Source organism: Ambystoma mexicanum, chromosome 4q (genome assembly GCF_040938575.1).
Source record: "Ambystoma mexicanum isolate Mex_15411 chromosome 4q, UKY_AmexF1_1, whole genome shotgun sequence".
Lineage (NCBI taxonomy): Eukaryota > Metazoa > Chordata > Amphibia > Caudata > Ambystomatidae > Ambystoma > Ambystoma mexicanum.
In genome coordinates, this window is record NC_090928.1 from 672,019,676 (window position 1) to 672,032,325 (window position 12,650).

Here is a 12,650-nt window from a genome sequence, read left to right on the forward strand (position 1 = left end):
GGCCGAGATAATGTGATCCCCCTGAAAATGATTTTATACAACAAGGGCATTTTATCTCCATTTCTTGCAATATTCATTAATGCCTCCTTCCGCATGGATAGAGTCCCAGATTGCATCACAAAATGTCACTATCACGCCCCTCTTGAAAAATCAGGCTTAGACCCCAACGATGCAGCAAATCTAAGGCCCATCACCAACTGCAACCTCTTTTTGAAGATTTTTGCTAAACAAGCCGCTCATCAGATCCAGACTTTCATTGAATCTATCAATATAATACATACGAGACAATCCTGTTTACGCCCCGCTCATAGTACAGAGACGGCCCTTGTCGATCTTCAGACCCACATGCTAAGCCTTATGGAGCAGGGCAAGTCTGGCCTTCTTGTCCTACTGGACCTTTCGGCCGCGTTTGATTTGCAGGACCATAAGGGACTCTTAGACACCTTAAGGAATACCTGCCACTGCTCTGAAATGACATGCAAGTGGGTCCATTCCTTTCTGACAGGGAGACAATCTAGAGTCTGCTGGGGGGTCGCCTCCACAGATCCCATTCTGTCCACCTGCAGAGTGCCACAAGGGGCTTGTATGTCCCCGATAGTGTTCAACCTATACATCATACCCCTATGCAGTCTCCTGGAGGAATCTGGTGTAGTTTGGGAAACTATGCAGATGACATTCAGCTGGTCTTGGAGATCACTGGGGACTATGCTACTGATAGTCAGAATCTTCATAACATCTATAACCTAGTGGATTCCTGGATGGTGGATAGCTGAATTTGCCTCAAAAAGGGCAAAACAGAGCTACTCATCTTTGGTTCCTCCCAAGCAAGAGCCAAACTCAATGCCAGATACCCGTCCTTTTCCATCCAGGAATGCAACATCCAAGTAAAAGTGTAAATCAAAACACTCAGCATGCAAACTGACTGTGCCTTGAGAGCTGAATCCCACGTGAGCCTGGTCACTAAAAACTGTGCATATCACCTGAAAACAACTCTGCCACAATCGCCCGGGCAACCATTCTATCTAGAATAGATTATTGTAGTGCGCTTTTGGTGGGTGCTGATTTAAGAGGCATCCAGAGACTGCAAATCGTCCAGAATGACACTGGGCCTCATTACGAGGTTGGAGGTAGCCATGGCGCTATTAGCGCCATGGCTGCCTCCAAACTCATTCCGACTCCGCCCTGGTGAATGGAGCAATTACTGGTCCATTCCAAGGTTACCAGGACCGGTAATTCCCCATTCACCAGGGCCCTTCCCCATTCCCATTTGAGCCCCTATAGGGCTCAAATGGGAATGGGGAAGGCGCTAATAACGGTACCGCAAATTGCGGTACCGTTATTAGCTCCAGAGTCCCTTTGCGGGTCCCGTCCTTAACGCCTGGAAAAACCAGGCGTTAAGGGAGGACCCGCAAAGGGAACTCGTAGTAGGGCGGTAAAGGATTACCGGCACCGGTGCCCTTATCGGTGCAGTAATCCCTTACCGCCCACCTCGTAATGAGGCCCACTGTCCGGATTGTCAAAGAGGTCCTGAGAAGGGGCCACATCTCAACCTTCTGGCACATTGACTCCCTCTCGTGGCTAGATGTAAATTTAAAGAGGCCACCCTATTACATGAGTGCCTCTATGGGAAATCCCCTACTACTTGAGATCAATTATCTCTTGGTATGATCCCTACTATCTCTCAGATCGATGAACTCCAAGCTTGTCATCTTTCCACTCTCAAAAGATCAAAAGGACTTGGTAGGTCCATTGCAACTGTTCAGTTCAAATATGGAACAGCCTCCCTGCAACCATGCGTTCCGATAAGAACATCAGAACCTTCAAAAAAACTCCTCTTTGAATAATTCCAGACCCCATCTTCCTCTCTTGCCTCCAATGTCCTGTGCAGTTTTGGTTGTCTTGCATGTATATGTGTGCCCTGATGTCTTCGGGCTATGGCGCGTTATAAATAAACAAAATAAAATAAAATAAAAATACATGTTTTTTAGACAGCCCACTGTATCAACACTGTAGCTATATCTGTGCACCTACTCTGCATGCCCCTGTAAAGTCATGCCAGAGTTGCTTTATATGTATAAATGGGCGTATGCCTTGAGTCTCCAGCTATAGCCACACACTGGCATGTCCACTGACATTGTGGCACCCATGCAGAAAGTAGACTAAGCCTCTCCATTTCCACTGCAGCTGATTTCCTTCTCTCCTCCTGAAATGTAAAACATGAATATAAATCCAATTTTGAATAACAGAAGTTCAAAGTGATGTCAATTTTTGAGGGAAACATGATAATGAAATTAGAAAGATGTTTGGTCAAAAAAGCAAAGAAAAATTCAACTCTGTGTTAGTCCATTCGTAAAATAATGCAAGATGCAGGTTTTGATAGCTTTTATTGGACTCAGAGAAAATACTTTGCAAAGATGGAAACAAAGGCAACATCTGAGGAAGAAGTCCGTGGGACATCGAAAGCGAATGCTTTGTGTCCATCTTTGCATGATATTTTCAGTTAGTTCAATAAAAGGTATGAAAACCTGCATCTTGTGTGGTCGAAAATGCAACTGAACCACATATAGAATTTAAAAAAATAAGTGAGCTAACAAAAATACAGGATCACTGTAGACATTGGTCATTGTTTCATGCGATGCAGGGGCAGTGCTGTAGTACTTAATCAGCCCTAGTCCCACGACATCGAAAAGGAAGCAGAAAAGACCTTAGCAAACGCTGCTTGCTATTTTTGACACACAGGTGTTAGGCCATACATGGAAATAAGGCACAATAACCATATACCCAATGACACGTCAGTCGTGAGGTTTGATCTCCAAACAAGTCTTGTTTTATTCAAAGTATCTCAGTCGGCCGACTGGGTCTCAACACCTCACGACGTGTGTTCCCAGACACCGTGAGATGCGAGAGAGAGCGGACAGCGCTCAAGCAGTCATATATACATAATACATCATCATTTGTTAATGCGGTTCGTCTTGCCCTTATACATGTCATACAGGCTAGGGTTCGGTAATTTTTATGACACGTCTTCTTTTAGTCTAAACATTAGTTATTCTAGCAAAGGCTGCAGAGACACTTTTCTGTTAAGAGGAACATGGAGCGCTGGCACAGGAAGGATATCTTGTTCTTAGCAGAGAAACATTCCACACAACAGTATCTGTTAGTCGCGGCTCATGAGCTAAGGGTCAGACAGTTCTGAGGCAGAAATACCATCCTAAGTGAAGGAGCACTGCTAGTTGCATATAATTCATGTTTAACTGCCTTTTACAACAGCGCTTGTAAGACAAACTGGCACCTGGCCTACTGATTAGATGCCGCTTCTACACAGCTTCAAGGCCTCAGTGAGAGGGAAAATAATGTATTTCTGCATGGCTCTACATTCCTGCATACGTTAGTATTTCAGAGTTCAATCTATGGCCTCGCACTGTGTGTGAGTCTCAAGCATATAATATATTTTGCAAAGCGTTTACTAAAAGAAAAACCAAATGACCGGTATTTACAAAATGGACTCCCTATGGTCACATTCAGGTTTCTTGGTTTGCAAAGTTTGTCACATGATGTGATTCGCTTATGGCCAACATACTATTCATATCATTCGGGCTATGTGATTACTTTTATGGTATAACAAACCCTCCTTTTGGCCTTAAGCCAATAGCATCATTATCCACACATTGCGTCCTCATCAGACCAGGTGTCAATTTCTGAACTACCCATGTCACTACCATCATCAGAAATATTGATTGCCATAAATTCCTTAATAAATTCATTTTCGTGTTTCGGACCATCATCAATCATTCTGCGAGGAGGCTTCACAATCGTTGTACTAATTGTTTGTACACATTCATTCAAAATTATGGAACAAATGGCTGGCAAGCATTGTATGCAACAACAGCAGAATATGAGGATACCAAATATCATAACCAAAATTGCAATTAGTTTCCATCCCCAGGATCGTAACAGTTCCCAGAACCATGAACCTATGTTTAGATTCAAGCCACCTGCGGGAACATGAATTTCAGAATTAGGACATGTAATTTCTTAATTGCTTCAAATATTTTAGGGGAGGAGTCACTTACAAATACACAGCACGCTGACCCCACTAATTTGCATACACCTACACGGTCAGCCAAAATAATATCAAGAACCATTCTATTCTGAAGCGCAACTAGTCTGATTGCTTTTTGTTCCATTGTCATATTGTAAAGTATGGCAGTAGTTCCATTTATTCTTTTCTCTAATACCCTGGATAATTTTATTATATTCCATGAGTTTATGGCTTGTCCCCAGAAAGGTATAAACGATGTTGCTATGTCTCCAAAAATTTGCCCAGCAGTATCATCTCGTTGTGGCCGAGATCTAGATATTTTTGCTATTTCAGAGGTTTTGGCAAGGAACACACCAGGTAAGAGTATCCCTAAATAACAGGTACCTTCCCAATTTCTAGGTAACCATGGATAAGCTTGGTCTCCACACACAAAATAGACTGAACCTTGCTCAAGTACAGCAGTATTCATACACCTAGTAAATGTTTCCACTGGGTGGGAGCCTTTTTTACGCAAGCAAAATGGAACAGAATGTGGGCTATGATTAATAGTATAGGAGGGAGGCATGGCATCCTTGTTTCCAACCGGAGGCATTTTGAAAGTAATCAGGGACTGCTAAGGCCTAGACAGTCTATCTATAGGACTAGTCGATGCAGTGTTAATTCTGCTTTGGTTTGTGAACACAGAACAACCTAGCGGGGTTAATACCAATCTTTCAAATTCATTTATGTTTGTTCCATCAAAGGTTCCAGTGACACTATCGTTCCATTTTCCAAAAAATAGAGCTCTTAATGATGCATAACAGGTAGTATTAAGCGGTGGAGGATGTATATAACAACCCATTCCTCTTTCCCCGTGTTGGGGTAAATGTGAACAAACCCAACAATTGGATCTATTTAAAATAGCATGAGTCATATTCATAATCAGTAATAAAGTGTTATTGTCATGCCTCGTGATGGAAGAGTGTAAGAAAGCACATGAGCTGGGGTAAATGAAGTGGGAGAATTTACAGTTGGCAATAGGGTGTTCGTAGGATGCATAGTTTCCAAGTACCAAAACATTGGGGTCAATGTAAATACTATACAGATATGTATGGTAATCAGGAGCAGGTTAGTCTTTGTAGACCAAGTCTTTCTTGAGGTAGGCTTAATGCAGGCTTAATATCAATGGGCCTCATTCCGAGATTGGAGGTAACCATGGCGCTAATAGTGCCATGGCTGCCTCCAATAACGGTACCGAGTCCGCCCTCATTCAATGGGGACTTACCGGTCTATTCGGACCTTTGCGGGACCGGTTAGTCCCCATTGAAAATACCATTGCCCATTCCCATTTGAGCCCCCATAGGGCTCAATGGGAATGGGGAAGGTGCAAATAACAGTACTGCAATTGCGGTACCGTTATTTGCCCCCTGGACCTTTTGCGGCTCCCGCTAAGGCCGCAAAGGGACCTCGGAATAGGGTGCAAAGCGATTACCGGCACTGGTGTCCTTACCAGTGCCCGGTATCCCTTTGCGCCCAACTCGTAATGAGGCCCAATGTCTATATGTCTATCAATGGCAACATCAGTGCAGGTGGCAGCAGGAGCGAATACAGGCATGATCAAGAAAAATTTCTCAGCGTCCGTTGGAAAAGTTCTCCACGGCAACACACATTGGCAGCAAAGTTCAAACAAGTTCGGTTCAGCCTGTTTATGATGGCAGCAAGTTGGTGTTTACCCTGACAGCTCCAAAAAGGCAGGAGCAAGTATCAATCTTAATTTTATAGTGTTGGTACCTTTTGCCCCCGCTTGTTCACACTAGGTTGCAAAGGCCTTCACTTTCAATGGTAGCACCGGGAAACGGCGTGTCAGAGCTCTCAGCCAATACAGCTCATACGCTCCCTTTCCTTAGGCCTCTGTTCCCAGCTCTATCAGTGAGCTAGAAACTAAGGCAAAACAAGAGCTGCTGATTACTTCCGATTTCGTGAACGCAGATTGTACCTTATAGCTCCAGGTACGTTATGATCAATGAACAATGCACTGTCGTTGTTTGCAGCAGATGCAAAAACAGTGCCAGCTGGTGATGCAATTCGTGATGATGAGGCAGCAGTCGAACAATGTTGAGGTAACACTGATATTTCAATTTTCATTGCAATCTCCCCAGGCCCATTCTTGGGCTTAGGAAGGTTTTCTGGCTGAAATTCAACTATGTCTTTGCGATCGATCACAGCTGTCTTACTTTTGACATCTGGATTATCAATCTCTTTCTCATGTGGCAAAGGAAATGGGATTCTTTTCGTGTGTGTTAGGTAGATCCAATGCTTTTGACCATTCACTCAGACTGCAGTCTGCGTAGCCAGTAACACCTGGTACGGACCCTTCCAGCATGGTGCAAGCAAAGATTTTCTTTCAGAGTTCTTAACCAGGATACAGTCTCCCGGTTGCAGACAATGTCCTGGGCCTGTATATCTGACAGGAAGAGCCTCCTGCATCTGCTGATGAATCAAACGCAAGTTTTGAGTCAACTGTTTACGATAATCAATAAGCAATGAGTATTCAACATCCCTCAATCTTTTTGGACGTGGCACATTCCAGACATTTGCTGGTCTCCCCTTTATTATTTCATATGGGGAGAGGCCGGTCCTTGCCTGCACAGATATGCACATACACAGTAAAGCTAGTGGCAATGCATCTGGCCATTTCAAATTGCTTTCAGCACAAATCTTAGCTATTTTGTTTTCCAAAATACCGTTTGGCATTCTACCAAACCGGCACTCATCAGGTGTCTGGCTGAATGGAATCGCTTATCGATTCGGAGGCCTGTGCAGATTTGTAATATCACGGCCGCTATAAAATGCGGGCTATTGTCAGACCATATAACATGGGGCAGCCTGAATCAGGGAAAATATTCTTTTAACATTGATTTCGCTGTTGACATGGCGGAACAATCTTTCAGGGGATAGGCCTCGACTCATTTGCTAAATGCACACACCACGAGGACATATTTATAGTTCTGGCATCTTTCCATTTCTATGAAGTCAAAATGGATGACCTCAAAGGGCAGAGAGGGGGGGCAAAACTTCCTACTCGTGTCGCTGTTCCTTTTCCAATGTTATGTTTGTTGTAAACAAGTCATGCAATTCTGAACCAATCTCTCGGCAGTTAATGTTTCCATTACACCATACAGAATTGAGGTGCTGTGACATCTTGTTCGCACATATATGTGTTGGACTATGGGCCATGGTAACCATTGCCATAACATATGCATTTGGCAACATCTATCTATTATTCGCTTTGGCCTCCCAACAACCCTCAAGATCTAATTCTGCTGGACCCTCGGACCATTGTTTTATTTCATCTGAAGTGGCTTCTGCTTGTATCTCTCTGACTGTCTAAATTCCGTCCTCTATCATGCAGGACACTTTCTCTGCTGTTTTGACGTATATTTTTGTGTGTAAATCAATGGCAGTTTGTTTCGCAATTCGGTCAGCAAATGCGTTTCCCTTTCCTAGATTACACGTTATTTTCTTATGTGCATCACATTTCATTATTGCTAACCACTTAGGAAGTGCAAGTGCTGACAACAGTCTCACTATCAAAGTGCCATATTGAATCTTAGTTTCATGTGACGTTAGGAAGCCCCTTTCAGCCCATAGTCAGCCAAAATTGTGGACCACCCCGAAAGCATACTGACTGTCAGTATAAATGTTTACACTAAGATTTGCAGAAATTTTACAGGCTCTAGCTAATGCTATTATTTCCGCAGCTTGTGCTGAGTTATATGGGATCCGTTTACTTTGTACAATAGTTTTCAGTGTAGTAATGGCATAAGCAGCAGTTGATGTGCCATTCGGTAATTTAAAACAAGAACCGTCACAAAACATTTCTCCATCTGGCTCTTTCAGGGGGGTATCAATTAAATCAATTCTTCCTTTTGTCTCTTGATCAGTAGTGATTAATCAATCATGTGATACGTCTTTCTCACTCCCTTTTTCACTGGGAAGGGGCAATAACTAAGACCGATTTAAAGCGCAACATCTCTTAATTTGAATATGCGGTGCAAATAGGACAATTTCATATCTCGTTAGTCAGGCGGATGTGAAATGTTGCGTTTGCGTTCTATTTAAAAGAACGTCTACTGAATGAGGTACCATCACGGTTAAAGAGTGACCTAAAACCATCCCCTCAGTTTGTTTTACTGACGCTGCAGCTGCAGCAATAGATCGCAAGCAACGTGGCAAAGCACATCTTCAGGATCCAGCATGGAAGAGAAATAACCGCATGGTCTATTTCTGCACCCGTGTTCCTGAGTTAAAACAGCCAAAGCACATCCATCCTTCTTATGTACAAATAACATAAAACTCTTCTCACAATTTGATGTGCCCAAAACTGGAGCTGAGCATATCGCAGCTCTGAGCAGGTCAAAAGCTTCTTGACACTCCATGTTCCATGGCAAAGTTGAGGTAACATCCTTCCTTGTCAATGCAACTATGGGTTTCACAATCATTGAAAAATGAGCTATCCACTGCCTACAATACAAAGCCATGCCAATTAAAGCCCTGACTTCCTTCTGTGTGTTTGGAATAGGCATATCAGAGATGCTCTCTATACATTCTGGTGTCAATCTTCTTTAGGCCCTCGTCCGAGTTCTGGATGTTGTTTACTGCTCCTAATACAGACGCTTTAAATTTAATAGCAGAGTCATTCGTTGCCTTTAAAGTGAAGGGTAGGTTCGTTTGTACTGGCTTGATCTCTCCCAATACCTCTGGTACCGTGGTTTGGGGTACAAGAGAGGTGGCAGGAGAGTTCAGCTTAGGTACTGAGGGCGCCTCATCATGAGTAGATATGGACAGTCAAGAATTTTGACCATTATAAAGGGTCTGCCTGGAATCGTCCTGTGAAAAAGGCGGTTTAATGCCCAACATCGTCCTTGAAGAATCGTGAATACGCTTACCATTCCTCAATGTAGTTTCCATTGAGAAGTATGCAGTACCAACGTAATCAATGCTTTGTAAACCACGTGTTAAGAAATTCCCAACTGGAAGGTGACCATACACAATAGCAACTATCTCACAGAAAAATAGAAGCAAGTGTTGTAAACACAAAGCCTTACAACAATAGTGAGCATGTTAGCAAGCACTTAACTGCAGAATATCAACAACTCCCACCTCTCGCCCCTCGCCAAACAGCCCAACAGCACTTGCAGGGCACTTCCGGGTGTGCGCACGGGTGCACGTGCATCCGAGATTTATGCAGGGTGTTGGGTTGCGGGTGGCGGGAGGCAGGGGGCGTTGCACACACACAGTGAATCTGCAAAAAAAGTAAATTTGCGTAAGATGCCTGCCAAAAATGCTTGGTGAAGCTGAAGAGAGACTTAAGGCTTTCCACAGCAAACGCTGTATGTAAGTCTACAGAGTCTACACAGTCAGAAGAGTAGATCAGAGTGGATCAATAGTCACAAGTCAGAGTCAATATTAGGTATGAATAATTACTCCGTATGTTGAAGTCTAAGGTGCTGTTTCGCTGCTGTAGATCCGCTAGAGCTTCCTCTTATGCATGGAAGCCTGAGGAATTGCAGCGTGTGGAAATGCTGACAGGCAGAAGTCCAATAGGCAGAAATCCAATACAGCGAGCACAACAATCTCAGCTCGTCCAGACCAACAGCACTTGCAGGGCACTTCCGGGTGTGTGCGCGGGTGCGCATGCACCTGAGATTTATGCCGGGCATCGGGTCGCGGGAGGCGGGGTGAATCTGCAAAAAAAGTAAATTTGCATAAGATGCCCGCCAAAAAAGCTTGGTGAAGCTGAAGAGAGACTTAAGGCTTTACACAGCAAACGCTGTAGGTAAGTCTACAGAGTCTACAGAGTCAACAGAGTAGATCAGAGTGGATCAATAGTCACAATTCAGAGTCAATATAAGGTATGAATAATTACTCTAGATGTCGAAGTCTAAGGTGCCGTTTCACCGCTGTAGATCCACTAGAGCTTCCTCTTATGCATGGAAGCCTGAGGAATAGCAGCGTGTGGAAATGCTGACAGGCAGAAGTCCAATAGGCATAAATCTAATACAGCGAGCGCAACGATCTCAGCACGTCCAGCCCAACAGCACTTGCAGGGCACTTCCGGGTGCGCGCGCGAGATTTATGCAGGGTGTCGGGTCGCGGGAGGCGGGAGGCAGGGGGCGTGGCATGCACGCAGTGAATTCTGGATGTCGAAGTCTAAGGTGCCGTTTCGCCGCTGTAGAGCCACTAGAGCTTCCTCTTATGCATGGAAGCCTGAGGAATAGCAGCGTGTGGAAATGCTGACAGGCAGAAGTCCAATAGCCAGAAATTCAATACAGTGAGCGCACCAATCTCAGCACGTCCAGCCCAACAGCACTTTCAGGGCACTTCCGGGTTTTGTGCACGTTCTGCAAGTTGAATGTTCAGTGGCACAAACAGAGTGAGCATTATCAATTAGACATGAGTGCAATATGCAACCACATTTGGCCGTGGCATAAAGAAATGCCTAACAACCATGTAACATTCACAGCCTCCACTTCCATGATAGTCTCCTTCCTGTGGTACTGAGGGAGCATCTGCCAGCATGTCTAGAGATGCAGGTCATTCCACACCACAAAATAGAACACTGTGGTGTGTAGCCCAGCAAGAGCCAGTGGCGCAAGCTGCAGCTATGAGCCTGTGTTGACTATCTGCCACCCAGCACAGGAAGGATTGTCTGTGCCTCCATTCGGGATGTTGTAATCAAAAAAATCAGCAACGGCTCTATGAGGAAACAGGCTGGAAGCTGCTATCATGCTGCAAAGAAGCAATGGCCGGTAGACACACACACACTAAACTAAAGTGATGTTGTGTTCTCTAATGTTTTAATAACACTATACAGCAACGTGTACCATGGACCAGATAAACTCGCACTTGAAATGTACATGAATCGCCATGAAATCTGGTTGAGGCAGACTTCGAAAACACACATAATCCGGTGGCATTTTGTCAGACTGCAAGGCATGCAGATGATGCAAGCAGGGATCTGAATCCCACGCAACCAGCAATGAGAGCAGGGAGCTGAAACAACTGTTAGCCAACAATGAGAGCAGGAAACTGAATACCAGTTAGCCAGCTGATGGGAAGCCAGCTACAATGAAATGGGCATAAGAGCCATTATTTACAGCAGGAACTTGCTAACTACTATTTGGCATTTTTCAAAGAGACAAAGAAGCATTTGGCATTTTATTTGGTTAACCTGTAAACAAAGTTAGGGGATGTTCCAGCCCCCCGCAGGGGGCGCTCGAGGGACGTCCCACATAGCATGGGCGCCCCTCTGGCAGCCCCCCTCCCCTCGTGGCCAGGCAGATCACTTACCCTTCAGGCACGTCACGAGGGGGAGGCGGTGTAACGTCACTTTTTGCTATGTGTCAAAAAATCCTATCCTGCTGACTGAGCATGCGTGTGCATTACTTAATGGATAGGATTTTTTGACACCAGGAATGTGGTGCAACTGTCTTTCTGGGGTCACAGGGGTGCAATACCTTTAACTTTATGAGAGCCAGGCTTTCTTAAATAACAGAACGAACGCAGTGAGGCCTGTTACAAGCAACTCCAAAATGAACGGAAAAAGCACGAACCCAGTGGACGATTCGTCCTGAACCCAGCTGACACTTTGTTTCATAAACTCTCAAGATTCTAATAAGCACTAAATGTGCAAACATATTAAAGAATCCATAAAAAATGTATATGTATGTGTATGTGAACTAAGTGCATTATTAACGTGGTTATAATGCATTTAGTTCACATACACGTACATATTCGTGATAAGTCCTGCTGACTGCGCATGCGTACTCATGCTCAGTCATTACTGAAAGCATAGGGTTTTTTCACACCAGTGTTGCATGTGAACCCCTCCTGGGAGCATGGTAGCTCCCAGGATGTTGTAATGGGTCACGTGGCAGTAGCCACGTGACCAACATAATAAAATAGGCGAGCTGCTTCCGGCTCGCCAGTCACTCCCACTCTGGCTCCAGCGTCGTTCTTTGGGAAGCACCATGCTGGTGCTGCGCTGTGTGTGCTGGGCCCAAGGACGGGGCCCAGTTGGAGGACGGTGCCCCTGCCGGGCAACGCCGTCCGGATGGTGCCCCTGCCGGGCAACACCATCCCTGTGTGTCCCCATGGCCCTGTGAGTTGGGCCATGGTGGCGACCCCGGCCTGGGTGCCCCCAGAGCCGGAGCCGCGGTAAGCCGGTTGCCAGCCGGCCATGTGTGGCGCTCCGGTGTCCCGGAGCTGGTGGGCTGAACCCCCACCCTTCCTAGTGCGGCGTGATCGCCGCACTGCAGCGTGTGGTGTCGGGCGCTGCCCGACACGAGTATGGGGCTGCCCGGTGGACCGGAGCAGCCCCCAACAATGGCGACGAGGAGAGGGGCCCCGCGTGCCCCGGAGAAGATATGGTGCGGGCCCATCTCCATCTGGGCCCGCGATGTGGAGGAGCGGAGGCGTCCTTTCCCCCGATCCCCGTGGGGAAGAGAAGTTTCCGCGGCGGCGGCCGCGACGAGGAGCGGCTAACATCGCCGCGGGAGGATGGATGCGGGCCCAACTCCAACTGGGCCCGCAAAAGTACTGCCCGGACCGCGTGGGGGAAGGCAGA